Here is a 25,061-nt window from a genome sequence, read left to right on the forward strand (position 1 = left end):
TACTTGCCTTTAAAAAAAAATGTTTACTCTCACAACGTTGTGACTAACTATAGAATCCGTGTACTTAAGTCTAAATTCATTTGGTTGTCATGAGTTATCCCCCTAAAAACTCAATGACATAACTTTGAAAAATAATTTGCATAGAGCATTATAAGCAAATTATTATATGGCTATGAAAGCTTTTTATGTATTGCACATTTAATCAGAAAGGGATGTCTGGTTAACTATGCTGCTGGTTCTTTAAAAAAAAAAAAAAAATGTTTGGTCAAACACAGTGGCTGTCGCCTGTAATCCCAGCACTTTCGGTGGCCAAGGCAGGAGCATCGCTTGAGCCCAGGAGTTTGACACCAGCCTGAGCAACATAGTGAGAGTCTGTCTCTACAAAATAAAATGTAATTAAAAATAATTATTACTGACTTAAATGGAAAATATTACATATTTATAAATTGTGAAAACTTACTTATTCTGGTACTGAAGCTAATGTGTCTAATGTATTCTTTCCAATATTCTGTGATTTTTTTTGAAATATTATTTACTCTTTGTTATCTGCCTAGTAGTAAAGTGGTGAGGCCCTATTCCGCACATTCTGTGACTCAAACTTTTCGTTTCTATTAAAGCAGTGGCTATAAAACTTCAGAATACACTAGAATGCCCTGGAGGGCTTGTTAAATCACAGAATTTCTGACTCTGTAAGTTGGCAGGGGGAATTCTGAGAATTTACCTTTCTAAGTTTCCACGTGATGTACCCGGAGAATGACTGTATTAGAGCATATTTATTAAAAAGTTCCCCACACAGGGCCAGGTGCCGTAGCTCAAGCCTGTAATCACAGTACTTTGGGAGGCCAAGGTAGGAAGATCACTTGAGCCCAAGAGTTTGAGACCAGCCTGGGCAGCATAGGGAGACCCCATCTCTACAAAAATAAAAATAAAAAACTAGCCGGGCGTGATGTTGCACACCTGTGGTCCCACCTACACAGGAGGCTGAGGCAGGAGGATCACTTGAACCAGGAGGTCGAGGCTACAGTGAGGCATGATTATGCCACTGATCTCCAGCCTGGGTGACAGTAAGACCCTGTCTCAAAAAAAAAAAAAATCCACACCCACAAATAAAGTTCCCCATACAGAACCACGCAGGGGCCATGAGGAACATCTGTCCCCATTTACTGCTTTACGGATGAGAAAACCATGATGCAGATAACCGTGATGAATGAATGTCAGCATCGCTCCAGGGTCCATGTCCAATCTCCCAGAATTCCAGAGGAGCTCATTGCCATTTCCATCCACTGACATTTCCCTCATATCTGTTCCAGGCAGAGAGGAACTAATTTTTTTTTTAATCTCTCTTAGTCAAAAGGGAACCTATTTTTAAATATGTTTAAATTATGCAAGTTTGTTCTTTCTTTTGATAATAGGCAAAAAGGAGTTTGAATCAGGGCTAGAAGAAATAGGCTTTGTAAATATCAAGGACTTTCACGTGTCTGGCTGTCCTTCTTTGAACTTGAACCTCAGCCTTGCTTCTCCATCTGAATTAGATAAGCCACACCTTTGATGCCCCATGGTCCTTTGGGAAGTTCCTCCCCACAGACCCCTGGGGAGGTGCCCTGAAAAAATCCCAGCCACTCTCACACACGGCTGCTATCTTGGCCTGTATGACTCTGTCCCTCTGATTAGAGGAAGGGGCTCACTCCTGTCACCAGGGAAGGCATTTGGCTGCTCCCTGAGCCCTCCCAGGACCATCAGAACTCTACAAACCTGCCCCAATCCCTGCTGCCTGGCCCCCACCCAGGCACCCCTACTCAGGTCCTGGTGGCTCGGGGAACCCTGGAGGTAGGTCCCCACGGACATGGGGCACTCATTCCCCCATGCTGGGATATCCACCTCTCTGGGGGGTTCTGCTGCCCCCAGTCAAGGTTCCACACAGGAGGCTGATGCAACAGGCAGTAGGTCTCTGACACACTTGAAAGAGCCTTTGCAAAAATTATAACTAAGGAAATAATGACAGTGAAAGAGATCAGACCTAACTGACTCCATCTTGTTTGTAACCATTAAGCTGTCCCTGTTCATTCTTGGGTATAGGCCAAACTAACTTTGGCAAGGAATTCAGTTCATGGCTTGACTCTGAAACAAAATAGATAACGGCCCTTCCCTGAAAAGACCACCTTTTTATCTGGGGACCAGTCTGTCTTCGTAGGACTAACAAATTAGTTACAAGATTAGAAATTATGGGCCGGGCGCGGTGGCTCACGCTTGTAATCCCAGCACTTTGGGAGGCCGAGGCGGGCGGATCACGAGGTCAGGAGATCGAGACCACGGTGAAACCCCGTCTCTACTAAAAATACAAAAAATTAGCCGGGCGTGGTGGCGGGCGCCTGTAGTCCCAGCTACTTGGAGAGGCTGAGGCAGGAGAATGGCGTGAACCCGGGAGGTGGAGCTTGCAGTGAGCCGAGATTGCGCCACTGCACTCCAGCCTGGGCGACAGAGCAAGACTCCGTCTCAAAAAAAAAAAAGGATTAGAAATTATGGTTTAGGGGTCATGTAACCTCTGGCTCCAAGAGTCTGAACCTCCCCAAATTGTTCTTGGGGACAACATCATTATTGTAAAACCTAAGATCACTGCTTGAGATATTTTGTGGACCCTACACTGGATGGATCAACTAACATCACCCAGTCCAGTAATCTGAACCAGCTCTGCCATCGCACCCAGGAACAGAAGACAGTAAGGAAACCTCACTTCGACCTCTTGTGATTCCACCTGCAACCTGACCAATCAGCACTCCCCACTGCCTAAGCTCCTACCCACCAAATTATCTTTAAAAACTCTGATCCCGGAATGCTCAGGGAGACTGATTTGCATGTCAATAAAACTCTGGTCTCCTGCACAGCAGGCTCTGCGTGAATTACTTTCTCCATTCCAATTCTCTTATCTTGATAAATCGGTTCTGGGCAGTGGGCAAGGTGAACCCATTTGGCAGTTACAATTTTGGGGGCTCATTTGGGATTGCCCGTGGCTGCCCATGGTTTGGTAGCCCCCCTCTGGCAATGGATCCGGAGGTCAGCCCAAGCAGGTGCCTAGTTCTCTTGATCTGGGGGCTGAGTCTGGAACCAGCCTCTACCAGCAGAGCACTGCTGACCCAATGAACATGGATTTAACTGTAATGGAAAAATAATTCTGGGGAAACATCCCATAACTGTAGCCCTATCACAGGGTGTCTGTCTGTAGCCCCATTGCGGGTGTCTGTCTGTAGTCGCATGGTGGGTTGTCCGATTTGGTGAGTATCCTGGGCGCTGCCAACAGCCTCTTCCTTCTCCTGATTTGTTGGCGTCTCTGGAGGTGCTGCTGTCTCTTGGTAGCCTCTCAGGGTGTCTGTCTGTAGCCCTATTATGGGGTGTCTAATTGGACAGAGAATAGGATACTTGTTTGAAGGAATACTCTTGGTTTGAGATTGGGTCTAGAATCTGTGTCGTGAGGGTCTTCTGTTCATCTTACTCTGTGTGTATGTGTGTTTATATGTGAGAGGAATTGCTGATGGGCATCCAGCAGGCCTAACTCAGGGAGGCTGTCTGTTCTTCTGTGCTGCCTAAAGATGTCACTGGGTCCCTGGCTGGAGGTTATCTCTCCTCCCTGTGAGAGAACTGCAGACAAGGACCAACAGGAGAAAGTTTGAGCCTGGCCGGGTCGATATTGGGTGCCGAATGAGGTGAATAGTGTCTGTTTTGTGTATTTTGCCTGTTTTGTGTACTTCGTGTATTTATTTTAACGTATTTATTATGTATATTTTGTTAGTGTATTTTGTTACATGTCTTTTACTGGGATGGAAAATGTTAATTCCATTCTCCATAGCCTGCTGGGCAGCATCTTGCAAAATTAAGAATCTTTTGCCTAAGGTTCCATAAGGGTGAATTTTTTTCCTTTTTTTTTTTTTTTTTTTTTTGGTAAAGTGGCTCGATCCCCAGAGCTGAGACACAGGGAATAAGGTAATCAAAAGCTGCTTTGTTCTTCTGGAAGCTGCAGAGAGAGGGAACCTGGAAACCTAGTGTACTGGCAAAAAGGGTAAGAATGTCTTACCAGCCAAGTTTCTGGTAACCTTCTCTCTCTCTCTGCATGTGTATGTATGTGTATTTGAGTGCAAATGGTAAACATCACTGTTTGTCTCCTCTGAAAAGATTTGATTAATAGAAAAAAAGGATTTGTGAGACTAGTCTTGGGGTATAACAAATCTGGTATACTTTGTGCTAAGAATTTGCCTTTCTGTATTGTTCTGTAATGCAGAGAGGGTTATCACAAGATAAAATGTGAGCGTAGAACCCCTATAAGCCTGCTTTTCAAGCCAGCCTGGCAGGCTGGTCAGTTACAAACTTTACTGAGGGTCCCTGAAACCAAAACCAGATGAAGTTTCTCTTTGTTTTATGTCCTAGAGAGCTTAACCTTGTGACCATGTGGGGATACCTTAGTCTCTGCCATCCAGGGGACTGGAATTTTGGAGTTCATGTCATAGTTAGCCCTAAAAATCATCTTGAACAGTTAAGAGGCTTTGTAAGCTTGAAATGGACTCCTCTAGACTCCTTCTGGAGTGAACAATGAAACCCACTCAATTCTGTAGCTCAGTAGCCAAAGCTTTGTCTACTGACAGTGCTCAGATTCAAATCTTGGCTTAGAGAATGACTCCTTTCTGGTTTCTCATTTGTGTAACTTTTTGCCATTTATTGATTATTTTTCCACCATGGATAGCTTTTGATTTCCTGTCTTGAATTTTCCTTTCTCTGAACTACCTTTGGGAAGATTCTCAAACTTCTTTTAAAAAAAAAAGAAAAGAAAAGAAACTGCTTACTATCTCTTTGGGAGACCTTATGTGTCCCTGGTTAGGTAATAACCTAATATTTAAAACTTACTAATTTCGGCCAGGCACAGTGGCTCACGCCTGTAATCCCAGCACTTTGGGAGGGTGAGGTGGGAGGATCACAAGGTCAGGAGTTCAAGACCAGCCTGACCAACATGGTGAAACCGCGTCTCTACTAAAAATACAAAAATTAGCCAGGCGTGGTGGCTTGTGCCTGTAATCCCAGCTACTTGGGAGGCTGAGGCAGGAGAATCACTTGAGCCCGGGAGGCAGAGGTTGCAGTGAGCTGAGATCGCGTGACTGCACTCCAGCCTGGGCAACAGAGTGAGACTCTGTCTCAAAAAAAAAAAAAAAAACAAACTTACTAATTTCACATAAGAGGTTACCTGTGGTAAAGTTCAGAAGCCAGAAATATTGTCTGTCCTGACTACAGTCTGATAATAAGAAACTTAAAAAAAAATTAAAAGATCTCTATGGTTAAAATAAGCTTAATTAAAAACAGATATCCAAGCACTCTCTCTATATATTTTTTTAAAGGACTTTATTTTTTTTTCTCAGATCTTGGTTGTTTTTAAGAAAAAATTTTTATTTGTTTGTTTTTCTTCTCAGTCAACTGAATTATTTCTCTATTTTGCCCTCTTGCTATCCTTGATGCCCACGTGAGAGAACCTAAGATAATTTCTAACAACTTCCATTATGGAAAAAACAAAATACAAACAAAAAAACCCTCTGTTTTCCTCATGGAACCCTGGAAGTTGGAAGCAGATAAATTTCTCTCAAAATCTAAGGCTTTGGTTGGTTTGACATTATGTTACCTAACATTTTTTTTTCTGTGACTTTTGGGAGCATCAGCAATTTCTTTACATTATGGGAGAAGTTTTAGCCTTGGTGTGTAATGGCATTTCCCTCTTTTTTAGGATCCGGGATACAATATAAAAATGGGACCCTTTGGGGATTTGTTTTTTCCCTTCCAGCTGTGCCTACTTATTATCCCCTAAAAACTACAGGCTCTCCTGACCCTGTCTCTTGAAGGGCTCCACCCTGAAACCAGTAATCCAATTAAGAAACTTTAAAGAATTGGCAAGTGAAAAAAATCCTACAGCTACTGGGTCTTCTGTCTGTATTTATATGTGTCGTGTATGTATTGTTTATATAAAAGAGCTCTAATTAATTGGCTTAAAGAAATAAACACTTAAATATTTTGTCAGGAAAATTAAAACTAATGCCTTTTAGTTGACATGACTTTAACAATCTTTCAGAAATACAGTTTTAGAGGTTATCGGTAAAATATAAATGTCTTCAAAATTTAGACATTTGGTCTAAATTAGGTCAGATATTAAGTTTCCTAAATGCTTTAAGGTCATAAACTGCTTCTTTGACTTTTGAAAATTGTTTATCTACCTTGAAACCATTAAATTCTAGATAAGGCCTAGAGAAATGTAGAATTAACCATGCCCCCTAAATATACAAAAAAAAAGGGTTATAAAGAAAAGAGATTTTATATAAGAAAAGATCTTGTCTGGTAAATTATTGTCCTAAAGTAAATTAACTGGCTATTTAAAAATAGAGATGTTCAGGGCCAGACAGAAAGTCCAAACATATCATAGACGGTCTGTGTTTTAGGTTGTAAAAATATTCGTGAAAGGAAATTTATACAAGAAATGTTATACAATTCAAAGGTTGTTAGGCCTCCTAAATGCTTCATAAAATACTTCATAAAATGCCACTATGACTCTTACTGTACAACTTGCCTACTTTACAACTAAATAAGGCCTGGGACATGTGAAATTAACTGTGCCCCCTAATTATACTGGAAAGAGTCAGACCTTCTGGTGTCCCACATCCATACCTGTATATAATTATCACTTACTAACCAGGTTTTTTAACAAAAATAAAGTTACTAAGAGTTAACAGTGTAACATGTATTTGAGACTACTGAATAAAGAGTTCTACACACAAGGTGTGTAAGGAAAGTAGAATGTACTTTTGGTATAAAAAATTATAAAAAGCCGGGCGCGGTGGCTCACACTTGTAATCCCAGCACTTTGGGAGGCCGAGGCGGGCAGATCACGAGGTCAGGAGATCGAGACCACGGTGAAACCCCATCTCTACTAAAAATACAAAAAAATTAGCCGGGCGTGGGGGCGGGCGCCTGTAGTCCCAGCTACTCGGAGAGGCTGAGGCAGGAGAATGGCGTGAACCCAGGAGGCAAAGCTTGCAGTGAGCCAAGATCGCGCCACTGCACTCCAGCCTGGGCGACAGAGCAAGACTCCGTCTCAAAAAAAAAAATTATAAAAAGATCTGGGAATGTGGATTTCTTGCCTCAGTGTAGAGGCTTAAAGGATTGTTATAAGCTGGATAGGCAAAATCTAAAGGTTTGAACAAGTTGTGGAAAGTTTATAAAAAATTAGTTGTAAAAGATTCTGTGTGTGAACATATTGACTAAAGTTAAAGTGACATTACTCAGTTCTCCCATAAATTGGACATTGGAATAAAAGCACAACAGAGTTTTCTGAGAACATTGTTCTGCAATAAAAAAATATAAAGGATTATAAAAGGCTTATACAAATCTTACAGTCAAACTAATTAAAACTGGACAAATTTATAGAATTTTATCAAAAACTAGCTTTAGCATTAAAGATGCACTAATACATCCATGAAATTTGTTTTTCTCTTTTGAAAAAGAGTTTTACATAATATTGAGAGACACTGAAAGATTTTTGTTTGCCTTTTAAGTAAACTACAAAAATAAGGGGAGGGGAGGGGAGGGAAGAGAGAAGAGGAGAGAAAACTGGCCTCAAACTATATTCACTGGGACTTGTTGTTTAGAAAGCCAAGTCTCCTCTTCATCAGAATAAAGGTTTTCTTTTTCCTTTTTAAAATTTTTGAGTTATCACTTTGGCTAAATAAATGACTTATGGTAACCTAGAATCCTATTTTGTAATCTCCAGTGTTTTAAATCTTTGATATTTAACCAACCTTCCAAAATCAAACAAGTTAAAAACAAGAAAAAAAAATTAGGTCCCCTGAAGTCCAAAAAAGACATATTTGACTTATTTAATGTATTAAAATCATACAGGAGATGTAAAATATAAAATGGTGTTTAATTTTCTTTGGTTTATTTGCATATAAATTTGTTATTAGTATGTGTATACATAATTACATAAGATTCCTATAATTCTGATATGCCTCAGTATATGTCATCATAATAACTATAATTGTTATGTTAAATTATTGTGTGCCACAGAGGTAACAAATTTCCCTGTTAATTGTGTCTTTGACTGTGGCTTCCCTAAAACTTTTCTGTCATCCACAGAAAATTGTTGTCTTGATGTGGTCCTCTTTAAAAGTTGGATTTATAATCAACTATAAAACTGACAAGTGCTCTTAAGTACAAGTTCTGATAACTTTAAAGATTATAACATTAAAGGAAAAAACCTTTCAAGACTCTCATAGAGAACTAAAATATTAATGAATATCAAACAGAATAAGAATTACCTAAATGGACTGAACTAATAGAAAACTGGAGTAATCTTTTTTAACTTTTTTTGCTTAAAACATTGCTGATCCTTTTCATTTTTCAGATCCAAGGAAACTTTTCTTTTGAACTATTTCCAACTTCTAACAATTGAATAAAATATACTCCTGTGAAAAAAATTTAGAACACATATTTTTTCTCTCTACCTAATTTCTCCACAATTTAACAACTTTTGTGAGCATTCTTTACTTATGACAATATGGTTATTTTGTACAATAAGAATGTTTTCTTTTACAACATAACACAATTAGAGAAACTGGTTATTTCACCAAGACCGTGACTAGAATGACATACTTTCCTTTAAAGAATCAAACTTGACTTGTAGAACCAATAAAAACCCCTTGAGAAAACTGGCCTCATACTTTGTCCACACAGTCTCTATACAGTGTTCCTGACCTGTGACAAATAAAGAATGTCACTTTCTAACAGGCCCAGGTGCCCCATGTTATCTTGGGACTTCAAGAGAGAGGAATTTACCCAACTCATAGGCACTTGAGGCTACAAACCCATGACAGGACTCGGCTTTAAAAAGTCTTATCTGAGATTCCTTATGGAACAGAGTTCCATCAAAGCAAAATTTAAAAGGCTATGTAAAAAATAACTATTCTTACTGCACTTTATACAAATAATCAGGCCAAGTATAATAAAACTAAAATTTATTTTACAAACAAGTCAATCCTATTATGATTTGTTGTTAATAAAAATAAGGATTAGAAAGAGAAAAACTGTGTTCCAAAAACTATAGTACATCTGTTGTTGGTTGTTTTTGAGTTTTTATTTTTATTTTTCTTCAATTTAGACTTAATCCTAAATTATTTATAGACTACAAGTCTCCAAACTAATATTTTCAAATCTTTACTTTTAAAACTGAGAATTATACTCCTTACCCTATAACTCAGTTTTTTACCTTATAGTACATTGTTCACTTAAATCTGTGCTAAAACTATAGATGGGAATACTAACACGTTTGTCATAAAGCCTTGGAGGCCAGGTGCAGTGGCTCACGCCTGTAATCCCAGCACTTTGGGAGGCTGAGGTGGGTGGATCACCTGAAGTCAAGAGTTCAAGACCAGCCTGACCAACATAGAGAAACTCTGTCTTTATTAAAAGTAAAAAATTAGCCAGGCATGTTGGTGCATGCCTGTAATCCCAGCTACTCAGGAGGCTGAGGCAGGAGAATTGCTTGAACCAAGGAGGCGGAGGTTGCAGTGAGCCAAGATCGCGCCATTGCACTCCAGCCTAAGCAACAAGAGCAAAACTCTGTCTCAGAAAAAACAAAACAAAACAAAAAACCCTTGGACTCCCAGCCCAGCCTATGTAAGCATGCTCAAAAAACTCCAACAACTACAAAGTGGTTCCATTCCTCTCACCTGGAAGTCAACTCCTACCCCCACTATGCCCCCTGTCAGGAGGAAGAAGCCAGAATGATTGATGGCCGTTTCCCATCTGCATAGCCCACACCTTAAGAATAAGATGCTATGAAACCCAAAGGGAGGGATTGAAACTGCTTTTGCAAAAATTACACCTAAGGAAAGTATGACAGTGAAAGAGATCAGAACTAATTGTCTGCATTTTGCTTCTAACCTTTAAGCTGTCCTTGTTCATTCCTGGGCATAGGCCAAACTAACTTTGGGAAGAAATTCAGTTCATGGTTTGACTCTGAAACAAAATTGATAATAGCCCTTTCCTGAAAAGACCCCCTTCTTGTCTGGGGACTAGTCAGCCTTTGCAGGACTAACAAATTAGCTACAAGATTAGAAATTACAGTTTAGAGGTCATGCAACCTCTGGCTCCAAGAGTCTGAACCTCCCCAAATTGCTCCTGGGGATAACATCACTATTGTAGAACCTAATATCAGCGTTTGAGATATTTCGTAGACCCTACACTGGATGGATGAACTAACACCACCTAGACTAGCAATCTGACTCAACCAGTTCTGCCATCCCACCCAGGAACAGAAGACAGCAAGAAAATCTCATTTCAATCCCGCTATGATTCCATCTCCAACCTGACCAACAGCACTCCCCACTTCCCAAGCTCCTACCTGCCAAATTATCTTTAAAAACTCCAATCCCCGAATGCTTGGGGAGACTAATTTGAGTAATAATAAAACTCTGGTCTCCCACACAGCTGGCTCTGCATGAATTACTGTTTCTCTATTATAATTGTACTGTCTTGATAAATCAGCTGTGTCTGGGCAGCTGGCAAGGTGAACACATTTTCTCCCCAGTCTAGAGAGAGAAAACAGGATCTTACATTATCACGAATTTTCTAAACTCTTTTACGACATAAACTCAGCTCCGGAAATCCTGTATCTCTTTCTCTTAAACTATTATCTTGGTTTATTTTGAAAGTCAGAAGCTAACCCAGCATGATTCACAATAGCCAAAATATGGAAACTACCTAAACATCTATCAAGAGATGAATGGATACACAAAATGTGGCATAGCCATACAATTTAATGTTATTTGGAAATATAAAAGAAATAAGTACTGACGCATGCTACAACATGGATAAAGCATGAAAACATCATGCTGCATGAAATCAGCCAGATACAAAAGGACAAATATTGTATGAATCCATTTATATGGGCCTAGAATAGGCAAATTCATAGAGACTATGCAATAGAGGTTACCAGGGGCTGGAGACAGTGGGTACGGGAAGTTATTATTTAATGGTGTTTTAATTTGCTATGGCTACTATGACAAAATACCAAAACCTGGCTAGCTTAAATAAAAATAGTTAAATAAAAATAGTTAAAATGGTAAAATGCATTTTCTCATAATCCTGGAGAACAGAAGTCTGATATCAAGATGCTAGCAGGGTTGGATTTCTCTCTCCTTGGCTTGCAGATGGCTGTCTTCTCCCTGTGTCTTCACATGGTCTTTCCTCTGTGCCTGGCTGTGGCTGTGTCCAAATCTCTTGGTTGATTTATTTATTTATTTATTCATTTTTGAGATGGAGTCTCGCTCTGTCGCCCAGGCCGGAGTGAAGTGGCGCAATCTTGGCTCACTGCAACCCTGCCTCCCAGGTTCAAGCAATTTTTCTGCCTCAGCTTCCAGAGTAGCTGAGACTACAGGCAGGTACCACCTCCATTTTTGTATTTTTAGTAGAGATGGGTTTCACCATGTTGGCCAGGCTGGTCTTGAACTCCTGACTCAAGTGATCCGCCCACCTCAGCCTCCCAAAGTGCTGGTATTACAGGCGTGAGCCACCATGCCTGCCCCAAATCTTCTGTTCTTATAAGGATACCAGTCATATGAAATTAAGGCCCACCCCAATGACCTTGTTTTGACCTACTGACCTCTTGGAAGAACATGTCTCCAGATACAATTGCATTCTGTGGTGCTGGGGTATAGGACTTCGACAGAGAAATTGTGGAGACACAGAGCAGCCAATAGCAAATGAGGACCAAGTTTCTGTCTGGGATCATGGAAAAGTTCTGGAAGGGGCTAGCCATGACTGTGCAACACTGTGAATGCACTTAATGCCACTGAATTGTACACTTAAAAATAGTTAAAATGATAAATTTTATGTTATGTTTTACCAGATTTTTTTTCAAAGAAAAAATCAAAATCTAAGCAATGTCTCTTTTGGTCTCTTCATGTGTGGAAACTGTTAGCTTCCTGGGCCGGAGGGAAGTCCAAGGGTGAAGGGGGAACACAAAGCTGTTTTTGGTATCTCAGTGTTGACGGCCGTCAAGTGCAGAAGAGCAGACTGTGCCCTTGTCAAAGCCCACGGATGTGCCAGTGCAAGAGCTACCACCTGGGGTGTCGGGCATGGAGAGGGCGGGCCTTCAAGTTTGGAAACAGCACATGCCCAGTGCGTGAAGCTGCTCAGCCTGCTCCTGCAGCTATGGTCAGCAGGAAAAGACAGGAACCCTCGTATGCTCAGGCCAGGACTTAAATGGCTGGATTCCAGTCCTGTTCTGCCAGCAACATATTTCATAACCTCTCCATCGGGCAAGTCCCTTCTCTAGGAACTGAGGACTAAACTCTGATGTTTTTTATCTTGCCCAAATTCGTAACTAAGGGGTCTGGGGAGTCATGCTTTACAAACCATAAATTCTCATCAGATGGATTTTATTTAAATCCATATATCGTGACTTACTTTCCAAACTGACTCTGGCATAACATTACAAGACAATCAAAGAAAATAAAAATATTTTACCCCAAAGCATGTTTCTTTGCCATATCTTCAAATGGCCCTGCAAAACTGTCCTTTGTGGGGGAAAATTTGCATCTGTAAAGAATCTCTATTAGCATAGCTAGATTTCTTTCAGGCCCTCCTGATCCTAGTGAGATTAACTAAAAGTTTAGCACCTTTTAAAGGTCTGAATAGGAAACATTTGTCATCTATCGCCTCTAAGGGCAGCCACGATAAGACTTCAAAAGAACCTTGGTCTCCACAATCTTACAATCTTTTTTTTTTTTTTTTTGATGAAGTCTCACTCTGTTGCCCAGGCTAGAGTGCAGTAGCGCGATCTCGGCTCACTGTGACCTCCGCTTCCCAGGTTCAAGCAATTCTCCTGTCTCAGCCTCTGGGACTACAGGCGCCTGCCACCACACCTGGCTAATTTTTTTGTATTTTAAGTAGAGGTGGGTTTTCACCGTATTGGTCAGGCTGGTCTTGAACTCCTGACCTCAGGTGATCCACCCGCCTCAGCCTCCCAAAGTGGTAGGATTATAGGCATGACCCACTGCGCCCAGCCAGTCTCCACAATCTTTTTTCTTAACCTGAACATTCCCTTTCTATTCATTCCAGGTCTTTACACGAACTCATCCAATTGTCAGCCAGAAAATGTTTAAATTTACCTATAGCCTGGAAGGCCCCCCACCCCCAACTTTGAGTTGTCCCATCTTTCTGGACCAAACCAATGTATTTCTTCAATGTATTTGATTGATGTCTCATATCTCCCTATAATGTATAAAACCAAGCTGTGCTCCAACCACCTTGCGCACATGTTCTCAGGATGTCCTGAGGGCTGTGTCATGGGCCATGGTCACTCATGTTTGGCTCAGAATAAATCTCTTTAAATATTTTACAGAATTTGACCCTTTCCGTCGACAGAACTTTAGTTTTCTCACCACCAAATGAAGGCATTGGACCAGATTCTTTTTGTGTCTTCTCGAAACTCCAACATTCTAAGAGTCTACCTAAAACATTAGTGTTCTGACAAATGTTTGTTGAAGGAGTTAATGTAAACAGAAGGATTTGTGTTCCCTTGAGAGAAAACTGGGGGAGATCCCGGGTCCTTTTTAGGGCAGGGAGGAGCTGGATGAACCTGGGCCTCTGCCGCCCTCGCCACCAGGAGTTGTGGGAGTGCTCCCTTCCCCAGGAGGTCACGGAAAACAAGCATGTCCCGTGTGCCAGAGGATTCGGACCGAGAGAAATACTCTTCTCCTTTAAGTGTGATTGTTCATCTCAGGATAAAATGGGAAAGGAATGACCAAGCCAACAAAACAGAAGAAGGAAGAACTTGGAGTCCAGGAAAGTCCTGGTGAGTGAGGGTGGAGGAGACAGAACCGTGGAGAGAGGGGCATGTCCTCAGGAGAGGCCGGGTCTCTCCCTCCTCTGGACTCTGCCCTGGGTTCTGCAGCTGTAGGTCAGGTGGGTAGGCATCTGTGGGCATTGTGGTGGTGCTCTTGTCTATTTGGAGGGCTGTGGATTGAAAAACGAAGATGTCATGTGGCTTTAGCTAAGAGGGAGGGAACAGAGATTCAACCACTAAATCCCTTTTAATTTTGCAATAATTGCAATTTTTAAATCATTTTAAGACAGACAGATTCTTGGTATTTGGAAAGCACTGAGTTCTTAGGAAAGAAGGTGCTGACTGCATTGTAAATACCCAACTTCTGTTTTCTGGGAAAATCCAATTTTCTGAAAGAAAATTGGAATTAGATATGGCATGCCAACTTTAAGTGCTATTATACACACAATTATAATATGTTCTTTTGGCCTCAGAACTCTCAACTTGAAAAGGCGCAATTTGCAATCTCCTTGTGCCCAGAAGGCTCTGAAGAAGAAACACAAGTGAGATAGGTACAGTTTGTGCCCATTGTGCACCATGGGGGATGAGAAGCTCCACTAAAATCAATTTTCCCGTATCTGAACCTTTCATCTGGAAACAACAAAAACGGTTTTCAGACTCCAATAACTTTGAAACATTTACACAATAGAGTACAGGCTTGCCTGTTCTTCCAACTAGCATATTCAGAACATAATTTAACCTTTTTCTTGTTGACTCACTATGAATCATCATTATGAATCAAAACTACAGAATTTTAGTACAAAAAGAGACCCTAGGGATCAGCTAGCTCTGGTGTTTCATATTCTAGATGCCCAAATGCTGGTGTGATTGGAACTGGGTGGGGGGAGCTGGTCTAGAACCCACAACTTCAATTCTTGTCCAGGCTCAGAAGGCCGTGTCCCGGGCCTGGCACTCATGGCATGCTAACGGTGGGGGGGTGCCCCTGTGGCTGTGGGCGCCACCCAGGCCCGCTGCCTGCTGGCGAAATGGGCTTGGTCTCTTCCTGCTCCGCACACTTTGACATCGGCTCGTTGTGGCTCCCTGTCTCTGCTCTCCTGGGTGGCCGGTGACCCTGTGCAGGGTGCAGCGCCTGTGCTGTCTGCTTCTGAAGGTAATTCTCCCCTCCTCAGGGTACTCCGTACACTCTGTGGGCAGGGGCCTCCCAGGGCCTCTCCTCTAGGAACCCCCACTGCGCTCAGGCCTGCTGCCTCTGGGCCCAGGGCCTGGTGGCTTCCTTTCCTCTTAACAGCCCCGTGTCTCCCGCACTTTCTGCTCCACTTACAGGACTGGCCCCAGGTGGGTCGCTCAAACCACAGACATTGATTTCTCAGATCTAGAGGTTCGAGGCCCAAGAGCAAGGTGTCATACGGTTGGTGTCTCTGTGGCTTGCAGACAGCTGTCATCTCCTTGTGTCCACATGGTCTTCCCCCCGTACCTGTCTGTGTCCCAATCTCCTCCTCTTAAGGGGACACCGGTCATATTAGGGCCTACCCTAATGGCCTATTTGAACTCAATCAACTCTTTACAGATCCCATCTCCAGATACAGTAACTACATGTTAGGACTTCAACATACAAATTTGCAAGGGTCACACTTCTGCCCAAAATGGGCCCCTTTCACCTTTCAGCTTACCGCAGATCACTCTGAGAAAACACACTTTTAAGGTTCCAGAATTGTGTAAAATTCTTACAGCCAAGATCTCTGATTACAGTTTTAGTCTTACTTGCAAGATGGTAAATGGAATGAGGAAGGATGGATGGAGTCACTCACTGACTCCATTAGGATTTTTCACACATCATTGCAACACAGGCAGTGACTGATGCCACCACCTTTGCCCTGGAGACTGGTTTCTGGGCTCTGCCGGTGCAGGAGGAACATAAAGGCCAGGGGGCTGCCTCTGGGCTGCAGAGCAGGAGGCACAGGAAGAGCAGGGGTTGGGGACATCCAGGAATGGCAGCCCTGGAGCCAGGACACGAGTGGGGGCCTCCTGGGTTGGCAGTATCACTGGGGGTTTTAACCCCTTTCTAGTCCTGTGCCCTTCCCCTTAAGTGACAGTGGGCTAAGAAAAGGCCAGAGAAAATACACTGGTCACCTGGGTGCTAGGGAGTAATTAAAAACCAGCTGAGGCTGGGTGCGGCAGCTCATGCCTGTAATCGCAGCACTTTGGGAGGCCGAGGCGGGTGGATCACCTGAGGTCAGGAGTTCAAGACTAGCCTGGCCAACATGGTGAAACCCCATTCTACTAAAAATACAAAAATTATCTGGGCATGGTGGCGGGCGCCTGTAATCCTAGCTACTCAGGAGGCTGAGGCAGGAGAATCACTTGAACCCGGGAGGCAGAGGCTGCAGTAAGCCGAGATCACACCACTGCACCCCAGCCTGGGCAACAAGATAGAAACTCTGTCTTGAAATAAAATAAAATATAATGAAATAAAATAAAAACCAACTGAAAGCCAGGTGCAGGGGCTAATGCCTGTAATCCCAGCAGCTTGGGAGACTGAGGTGGAGGGACTGCCTGAACCCAGGAGTTAGAGACCAGCCTAGGCAACACAGCAAGACTCCATCTCTTAAAAAAAAGGTTAAAAATTAGCTGAGCATGGTGGCACATGCCTGTAGTCCCAGCTACTTAGAAGGCTCACTTGAGCCCAGGAGTTTGAAGGTGAAGAGAGCTATGATTATGCTACTGCACTCCAGCCTGGGCAGCAAATGAGACCCCGTCACTAAAAAGAATAAAATTTAAAAAAATATAACTGAGCAAGTTTTTCTTCTCAACTATGTCTGAGGAGAACAAAAAGTTCTTTGTAGGTACAGTGGATTCAGAACTCGGCCTCTGGTCCCACAAAACCAGATGTTCATCCAGCTGAGCCCAGGAGCCCTGGGTGCCTGTCTCTCCATCCTTCCTGACACAGACCTCGGTGCCCGCCAGCCTGTCCTTCTCAGTGGCAGGGAGCTCCGTCCCGGCCCTTCCCACATCCTGCCCAGGACTGGCCTTGCAGGGAAAGTCACCCCTCAGTGTCTGCCCACTCTCTAAGCCCTGGACCCAAGCAGGGTACCCAGGCCACCCCTCTTCCTTTACTCATTTTCTTATTCATCTTAAAAGGAATAACTGAGAAGCTGGAGACTAACCCTGCAGGCTGGATGTGCTGCTTGAGAACTAACAGCCCCCAAAAAGAGATCAAAGATGCCAGAGAAAAGGGGAATAAATAGAGCAACCTCCCAGAAGATGCATGAAGGATGCAAGAACAGAGATGACAGAGGGCTTGGTTTTATCAGCGAAAAGAAATAATTCTTACTCAGCAAGAGAAGGAAAGGGGAAGGAGAAAATGGAGGGGCTCAGTTTACTTAAGGATGTGGGCATTAGCAAGAGGTAAAGTCCAATACTTTTTACAACTAAAAGGGACCTTGAGTACCCCCTGACCCAGCTTTATATGCAGCCAGGACTCAGAAAGAACAAGAGCAACAAAAGCGTATTGCAAGTTATACTGAGGCCTCATTGGAGCTTTAGGGCATGCATTTGGGGTGGAGCAAATCTACCAAAACAGAATTCTGGGGTTGGAAATCCAGATGGTAACAGGGCAGGGGTTCAAGTTAGGTCGTCTGCGAGGGTCAAGGATGGGGGCATCGTCTAGGACTGCCAGCTGAGGTGGCCCATAGATAGAAGGCATTAGAAGGCCAAGGAATGGCCAGGTGTAGTGGCTCATGCCTGTAATCCCAGTACTTTGGGAGGCTGAGGCAGGCGGATCACAAGGTCAGGAGATTGAGACCATCCTGGCCAACATGATGAAACCTTGTCTCTACTAAACATACAAAAATTAGCTGGGTGTGGTGGTGCGTGCCTGTAGTCCCAGCTACTCGGGAGGCTGAGAGAGGAGACTTGCTTGAACCAGGGAGGCAGAGGTTGCAGTGAGCTGAGATGGTACCTCTGCACTCCAGCCTGGTGACAAAGTGGGACTCTGTCTCAAAAAAAAAAAAAAAAAAAAATGAAGAAGGCCAAGGAACGCTGAAGTTGAGGCATGTATTAGTCAGGGTTCTGCAGAGGGACAGAACTAAACTAATAGGATAGATGTATATATGAAGGGAGTTTATTAAAGAGAATTAACTCACGAGCACAAGGTGAAGTCTCACAGTAGGCCGTCTGCAAGCTGAGGGGCCAGGAAGCCAGTCAAGTCCCAAAACCTCAAAAGTAAGGAAGCTGGCAATGCAGCCTTCAGTCTGTGGCCAAGGGCCTGAGAGCCCCTGACAAACCATTGACCTAATTCAAGAGTCCAAAAGCTGAAGAACTTGGAGTTTGATGTTCCGGGGCTGGAAGCATCCAGCACGGGAGAAAGATGGAGGCCAGGAGACTCAGCAAGTCAGCTCCTTCCACCTTCTGCCTGCTTTATTCTAGCTGTGTTGGCAGCTGATTAGATGGTGCCCATTTGGATTGAGGGTGGGTCTGCCTCTCCCAGTCCATTGACTCAAATGTTAATCTCCTTTGGCAACACCCTCACAGGCACACCCAGGAACAATACTTTGCATCCTTCAATCCAATCGAATTGACACTCAGTATTAACCATCACAAGGTGTCAGAAAGGTCAACCTGAGTGTGAACATCACTACGTGTGACCTGGCTGGCTAGCAGCATCCCATGCCATCTTCCATGGTCTTCTGGAAAGCCCTTCCGAGCCAAGACAAAGCAGGGGGTTTGGTCCATCTTCTTTCTGATTTATATTTGTAAGCGTCCTCTCTGCTTTCTCCTTTACTAAAGACCCATCCAAGTGCTGTTGGGCCATCCGCATCTGTGGTGCGCCTGCAGCACGAAGGCCTGGCACAGGCTCAGGTGAGGGACTCTGTATAGCAGGGCCAGGAGAGGGACTCTGTAAAGACTTGGCCAGGAGACCCTGTGATACAGCTCCGATGAGTGAAGGAACACCAGGTTCTTCATCTCATGTCAAATTGGAAAAAATGACAGGGACACACAGGGAGTGGTTTTAAGGAGCGGAGAGTTTAATAGGCAAGAAGGAAGGGAGAAGAAAGAAGGAAGAAGTTCCCCTGTTCAGAGACAGAGGGAGGTGGGCTCCAAAGCCTACAGAGAAGACCCCTCATGCTAGGTACAGGAAGAGGCTGGAGGAGGCGGTGTCTGATTTGCATAGGGCTCAGGGGATTGGTTTGACTAGGCATGTCATTCACATAGGCCGGGAAACAAACTGGCCCTCCCACCCTAGTCTTTTAATATGCAAATGCAGGGCACCTTGATGTTATCCGCACATGGGGATATGTGGGGGCAGCCATGTTGCCAGGCATATGCGAGGGCAAGGAGAAGAGGGCGGGAATCACCATGTTGGAATGGAACCAGTTTCTAATGGTCTGCATTTGCATATCAAAGGTTGCCTGTCTGGCTGTAAATGCTGGGGCTTTCCTGTTGGACAAGAAATGTTTGGGCCAGGCGTGGTGGCTCACGCCTGTAATCCCAACAGGATGGGAGGCCGAGACAGGTGGATCACCTGAGGTCAGGAATTCAAGACCAGCCTGGCCAACATGGAGAAACCCTGTCTCTACTAAAAATACAAAAAAATTAGCCGGGCTTGATGGTGGGCGCCTGTAATCCCAGCTACTCAGGAGGCTGGGGCAGAAGAATCGCTTGAACCCAGGAGGTGGAGGTTGCAGTGAGCAGAGATGGCCTACTGCACTCCAGCCTGGGCAAGAGCGAAACTCCATATATTAAAAAACAAAAAAAGGAAAGTAAATAAACATTTGAGAAGCTGCTTTAAAAGAGATGAAAACTTTCCAAGGACCCCTTTTCCTATCTGCCTAAAATTATTTCTTAATAACTCCTACCACATTTGGCCTCTTGGTCTTCTGAGGGCCTCCACTGTGGGCCCTCACTGTGGGCCAAAGAGCCTGCCCTGTGCCCACCCAGGGCCCAGCCCAGTCCTCATGAACCTGCTAAAACCTCTGGGCAGAAGCAGGGGCTCAGGAGAACCCAACCCATCTGCCACAGTCCCGCCTTCTGGGAGTTGGGGTTTGTGGAGGCAGCTTACTCGTGCCCCACCAATGATTTCTGACCCTATGATCTAGTCCTCTTCATCTTTTTATTAAAAAAAGATATTTGGTCTGTAGATTGTAAGCTCCTTGAGATGAGAGATGATATCTTTTCTTCTAATTTTGTATTGTAAAAAATTTCAAAACAACAAACAGGTGCATGATAAATACAACGAACACCCCTAGACTCCATCTAGGTTCACCGATTTTTAGTATTTTGTAATATCTGTTATTTTTATTTTTTATTTTATGTATTTTTGAGAGAGTTTTGCTCTTATTGCCCAGGCTGGAGTGCAATGGTGCGATCTTAGCTCACCCGCAACCTCTGCCTCCCAGGTTCAAGCAATTCTCCTGCCTCAGCCTCCTGAGTAGCTGGGATTACAGGCATGTGCCACCACACCCAGGTAATTTTGTATTTTTAGTAGAGACAGGGTTTCTCTATGTTGGTCAGCCTGGTCTCCAAGTCCTGACCTCAGGTGATCTAACCACCTCAGCCTCCCAAAGTGCTGGGATTACAGGTGTTATAAATAAAGTTTTGGAGGCGCAAAAGAAATAGCACTCAAATATAAGATTTTCTTTTTAATTCTCAGCAAGGCAATGTACTTCTATAGAATGGTGCACCCTTACAGATGGAGCAGTGGTGAGCGCACACTTGGACCAGGGAGGGGAAGGGGTTCTTATCCCTGATGCACGTGGCCCTTGCTGCTGTGTCATTCTCCTACTGGCTAGGGTTAGACTGCACAGGCTAAACTAATTCCGGTTGGCTAATTTAAAGAGAGTGACGGGGTAAGTGGTTTGGCAGGAAAAATGGTTATGACACAGCAGGAAATTGACATAAGTCAGGGCAGAGAATGAGCAGGTAATCGGAACGAGTCAGGGCGGAGAATGAGCAGGTAATCGAAAAAGGTTGCTTTACGAGTTAAGTTTAAAAGTAGAAGACAAAGAGTTGAACATACTGACATATTGATTCTTTGAAGAGAAATTTAGAACTCATATCTAACAACCCCTCCTCTTGAATTTCCTTACAGTTCTTTCTCTTCAAACTTCTTTAACATGTCTTAGCTTAGTTGTTCTGCTTGATTTTCTAAAAGAAGAATCTTCTCTGGATAAGGTGGAGGATAGTTAAGGGAGGTTTTAGTAAGTGCCGTTTTTATGAGCCTCTGCACCAACCCACGGATGCATGGTGTGACACAGCACCCGACAAGAATAAGTACACCCATTACGGCTGCGAGGGAAGTAAGAATTGAGGCTATTATTCCTTTCCATTTACCAAACCACTCTTGTAGCCATCCTGTAAAGGGGTCATTTACCCATAAGTTGTTGGCTAACTCACTGGACAGAGCAGTCAGACCTTGCAATGCCTTTGTTATACTTCCATCAGGGGCGGTGTTGTTTGGGATGAAGGTACAACATTCAGTTTTAATCATGACGCAAACCCCTCCTCTTTCTGCTAATACCATGTCTAAGGCTATCCTATTTTCCCAAGCCATCTGGCCTGTAGCCCCTAATTGCTCAGCTATTCCTTTAAAAGCATCTCTAGTGTAGTTACTAAATCACTGTTGGTTGTAGTAGATGTAGTTTGTCCAATCTACATTTTTATTCATTGTCACCCACCAAGATATTGACTCAAATCCTGCAGCTATTTGATTTCGGGCTTTAAATTGATCTGGTATTCCCCGTGGGACTCCAGTTGCGTTTAAATAGACATAAGAGTCGAAAGACCCATAAGGGGCTTCTCTCGCATTATGATGTCTTATTTTTCCTTCCTCTGGTTGATGAAATGCCAGGGTGAAAGGGATAGCCAATTGGACTAAAGCACAAGTGCCACTCCAGTTATTTGGCAGAGTGTCCAGTAAAGGTCCACCACAATACCACCACACATCCACTAGGGGATGAACAAGGGCTGACTGATTGCTAAGTTCTTGAAAATTCTTAAGCTCACTGCATCCCCTCAGGTCTCCAAGGAACGCTGTTTCCTCCCTGTCGTGAGAGATATGAAGTTAACTTAGTATCGGGAGACAGAAGCTGGATGGCCCTTGGGGGCTGGCCCATAGGGTGCCGGACTTCGGGATATAGCAGAGAGAGAGCATGGCGCAACTTGTTACTCCAGGCTGTAGAATCCTGGAAAAGAGCTGCCATGCAGCCAACTCCTGGTCAACTGGAGGACCACCCTACTGGAAAGGGGACAATCTGGGCCTCTGGCCTGCCATGTGCACAAGCATAACAATTGCTTTTGTTTAACGTGCGGACGGAATATTTGATCCATTCCAACCAGGCATTTGCATCTTGGGTATCCTGTTTCAATTGCCAACGCTTGTTTTAAGTCTTTAACTTCTACGATAGCTATCTTGGTCTTGTGGTTAGATGGAGAAGGAGCAATTATTCCATTGTGAGAGGTTTTGGAAGAAGGCTTAGAAGAAGGTGCAGGCAGTGGGGGATCAAAGAAATGCATTTTAAAGAATCCAATAGGGTCTGTCCCTCAAACCTCAGCCCCCATACCATAAAACTGGCTTAAAGGAGGGAATCGGCTTAGAAAAGGGGAAGAACTTTGAGGATTCGAGATAATAACCTGTATAGGATTGCACTGCTTTAGCTGACACCTAGTGGGGGGCTGTCCCTCTAGTAACATGAATGTACAGTTTTACGAAATTACAAAAACCAGTTGGGGCAGTCCATCCTTGCTCTTTAGTGGTCCACAGAACATTGGACCACCTATGGCATAAAAGCTCTACATCGGGAGGGCAAGACTCCTGGTTGACCCCGGGGTCTTTATCAAAATCTCCTCGGATTAAATGGTCCCAGTTCACTAATGCCTAATCTGAGGAGAGTCGGGAGGGACAGAGGTACTTTTCTGAAGTAGAGAGCTGTCTCTGACTTGACAACTTCCCACAGGGTGTAACAAGGCAAGCACCAAATGCAATCGTTTGAGGCGAAATTGACTTGGTTATGTTAATAACTAGATGGTCAGCAGTAGAGTGAGGAAAGAAGAAAAAGTAATAGAATAGATGAAAGAGTTAAATTTTTCTTAGCTTTCGTCTGGTAGGGTTTTCCCCTGGGACTATGGCCCACGACTCTGGACGGGGTGGCGCTTTCTTGACCCGGGTGTGATGAGTCCATCCCCTTTCTACTGTACAAACAGCAGTCTCTGTGATTAGTAACACAAGGTAAAGTTCTTCCCAGGCTGGCTCCACTATTCCTTCTTTCCACCCTTTGATGAGAATGTGATCCTCAGGCTGGTGCTGGTTTACCGGAAATTCTAGGGGTGGTACCTGTGCCAAAAGACTTTTAGTTTTGAGGGAAAGGAAAGTAGAAGATAAACCAAGTATATAATTTCTAAGAAACTGATCTTCTGTTTTAAATGTGGGGACATCAGCAATGGACTTCATAGTCCTTGGCACCTTCTTGCTGAGAAATTTTCTTTAGCACCTATTTTTATTATTTTTTAGACCAAAGAAAGCCAAACACCGTTTTATATTTGCCAGTGCTTCCTGTATGATATTTATACCAGATAAGCTAAATTTCACCTTTATATTAGTGGGTTATTAATGTTAAACTTAATTTTAATAAAATCTTGTAGCCATATTTATCCAATTTTTAATGTCTGACCATAAGGTAAGATCTGTATAGACGCTTTTTAACCTTTTACAATTTTTGTTAAAAAGCAGGTTAGTGCTTTAAGAAAAACCTGTTGTGCTTTTATTTTAATGTCCAGTTCTCAGAAAAACTGGGTGACACCCCTTTAACTTTAGCCAATATGTTTACACACAGAATTTCCTTTTCAATTAACATTTCAAAACTTGCTTAAACCTTTAAAACAAAATATTTTTTAACCGTTTTCTGTAGGTAAAAATCCACATTCTTATGTCTCCTTATAATCCTTTTACCAAAGTACATTTCACTTTCCTTACACACCTTGCACATAAACTGTTTCTTCAATAGTTTTACATTCAGGAGGCTTAATTGCTTTTAAATTATACAGCATTTCTTGCATAAATTCCCTTTTATAACTTTTTTTCACAACTTTCACAGACAATTCTTCAACATGCCTCAACTTTCTGACGTGTTGCAAACATCCGTTTCTCTAAACAACCAGTTCATTTATTTTAGGACAAGAATTTACCGTATAATATTCCTTTTTACATAAATTCTCCCCCCCACCTTTCTTTTTTTTCTCAAAAATGATAACCATTCTTTTCCAAATCGAACTTCCTTCATTTCTGTGGACTAGACTGTCTAAGGACACAAGATTAGAAGTTAGGATAATACATGTTACACTCTTAACTTTTAGCAAACTTTACTTATGTTGAAAACCTTGTAAGTTTGGGGTTTCAATTATTTGCTATTAATAAGACCTCGTCCAGTCCATATTAACTTAGAATTATATAGATGGCTCCTTCCTGATTCTGTAAGTACTTTAAGGCTTGGCTGAGTGGAAACAGCTGGCAAGCACATTTGAGCAGACCAATTGTTAGGCAATTTTCCTAACTCTGCTTCTGCAAAAGTTTTCTTATCACTTACTGAATACCCATTGTGTCTTTTTCCTTCAATCACCCAGGAGGAACCATCAATGGTCCTGTCCTGAAGGGAGTTCCTCCTAGGTCTGGTTGGACCTTTATATGGTAATTAAGATTTAGATGCCCTGTTAGGAAACCTGCTGGGGTAAGGGAATTTTCAGTGGTTAGTGTTAAATCATCTTTTTCTAACAGAATAGCCTCATACTTTAAGGTTCTTGAGTCAGTAGGCTATCTTTTGTTTTTTTCTTTTTGACTTGGGATAGTTCTGACCTGATGAGGTGTGCTCACAATGAAGTTTACTCTAAAAGTTATTTTTCTACTTTCTTCTGTTAGCGAAGCAGTTTCCGCTACAGAATGAATGCATCTGGGCCATCCATGGGTTACTGGGTTAAGGATTTTTGATTCAGAAGGCTACAGGTTGTCAGTCGCCTCAGTGCTTTTGGGTTACAACCTTGTTTACACTGACAACAAGGTGGTATTGGAGTGTTATAGGGTCACGGAGAAGACCTTCAATTATTAATTCTAGGTTTTAAATTTTCCCTGGCTTTTAAAGTAATAGGGTACACTGTTTTCTCTTCACTACTTCTGTCTCTCTTTCTCTCTCTCTTTGTCTCTGTCTCT

General features: G+C 43.0%; 1 protein-coding gene across 1 annotated transcript in view; it reads right to left on the bottom strand.

Annotated features, from left to right (window-relative positions):
- AGPAT4 (1-acylglycerol-3-phosphate O-acyltransferase 4) overlaps positions 1–25,061 on the bottom strand; it is a 190,621-nt gene that overhangs the window by 164,772 nt on the left and 788 nt on the right. The window lies entirely within an intron of this gene.

Source organism: Symphalangus syndactylus, chromosome 2, assembly GCF_028878055.3.
Source record: "Symphalangus syndactylus isolate Jambi chromosome 2, NHGRI_mSymSyn1-v2.1_pri, whole genome shotgun sequence".
In the NCBI taxonomy this organism is placed as follows: Eukaryota; Metazoa; Chordata; class Mammalia; order Primates; family Hylobatidae; genus Symphalangus; species Symphalangus syndactylus.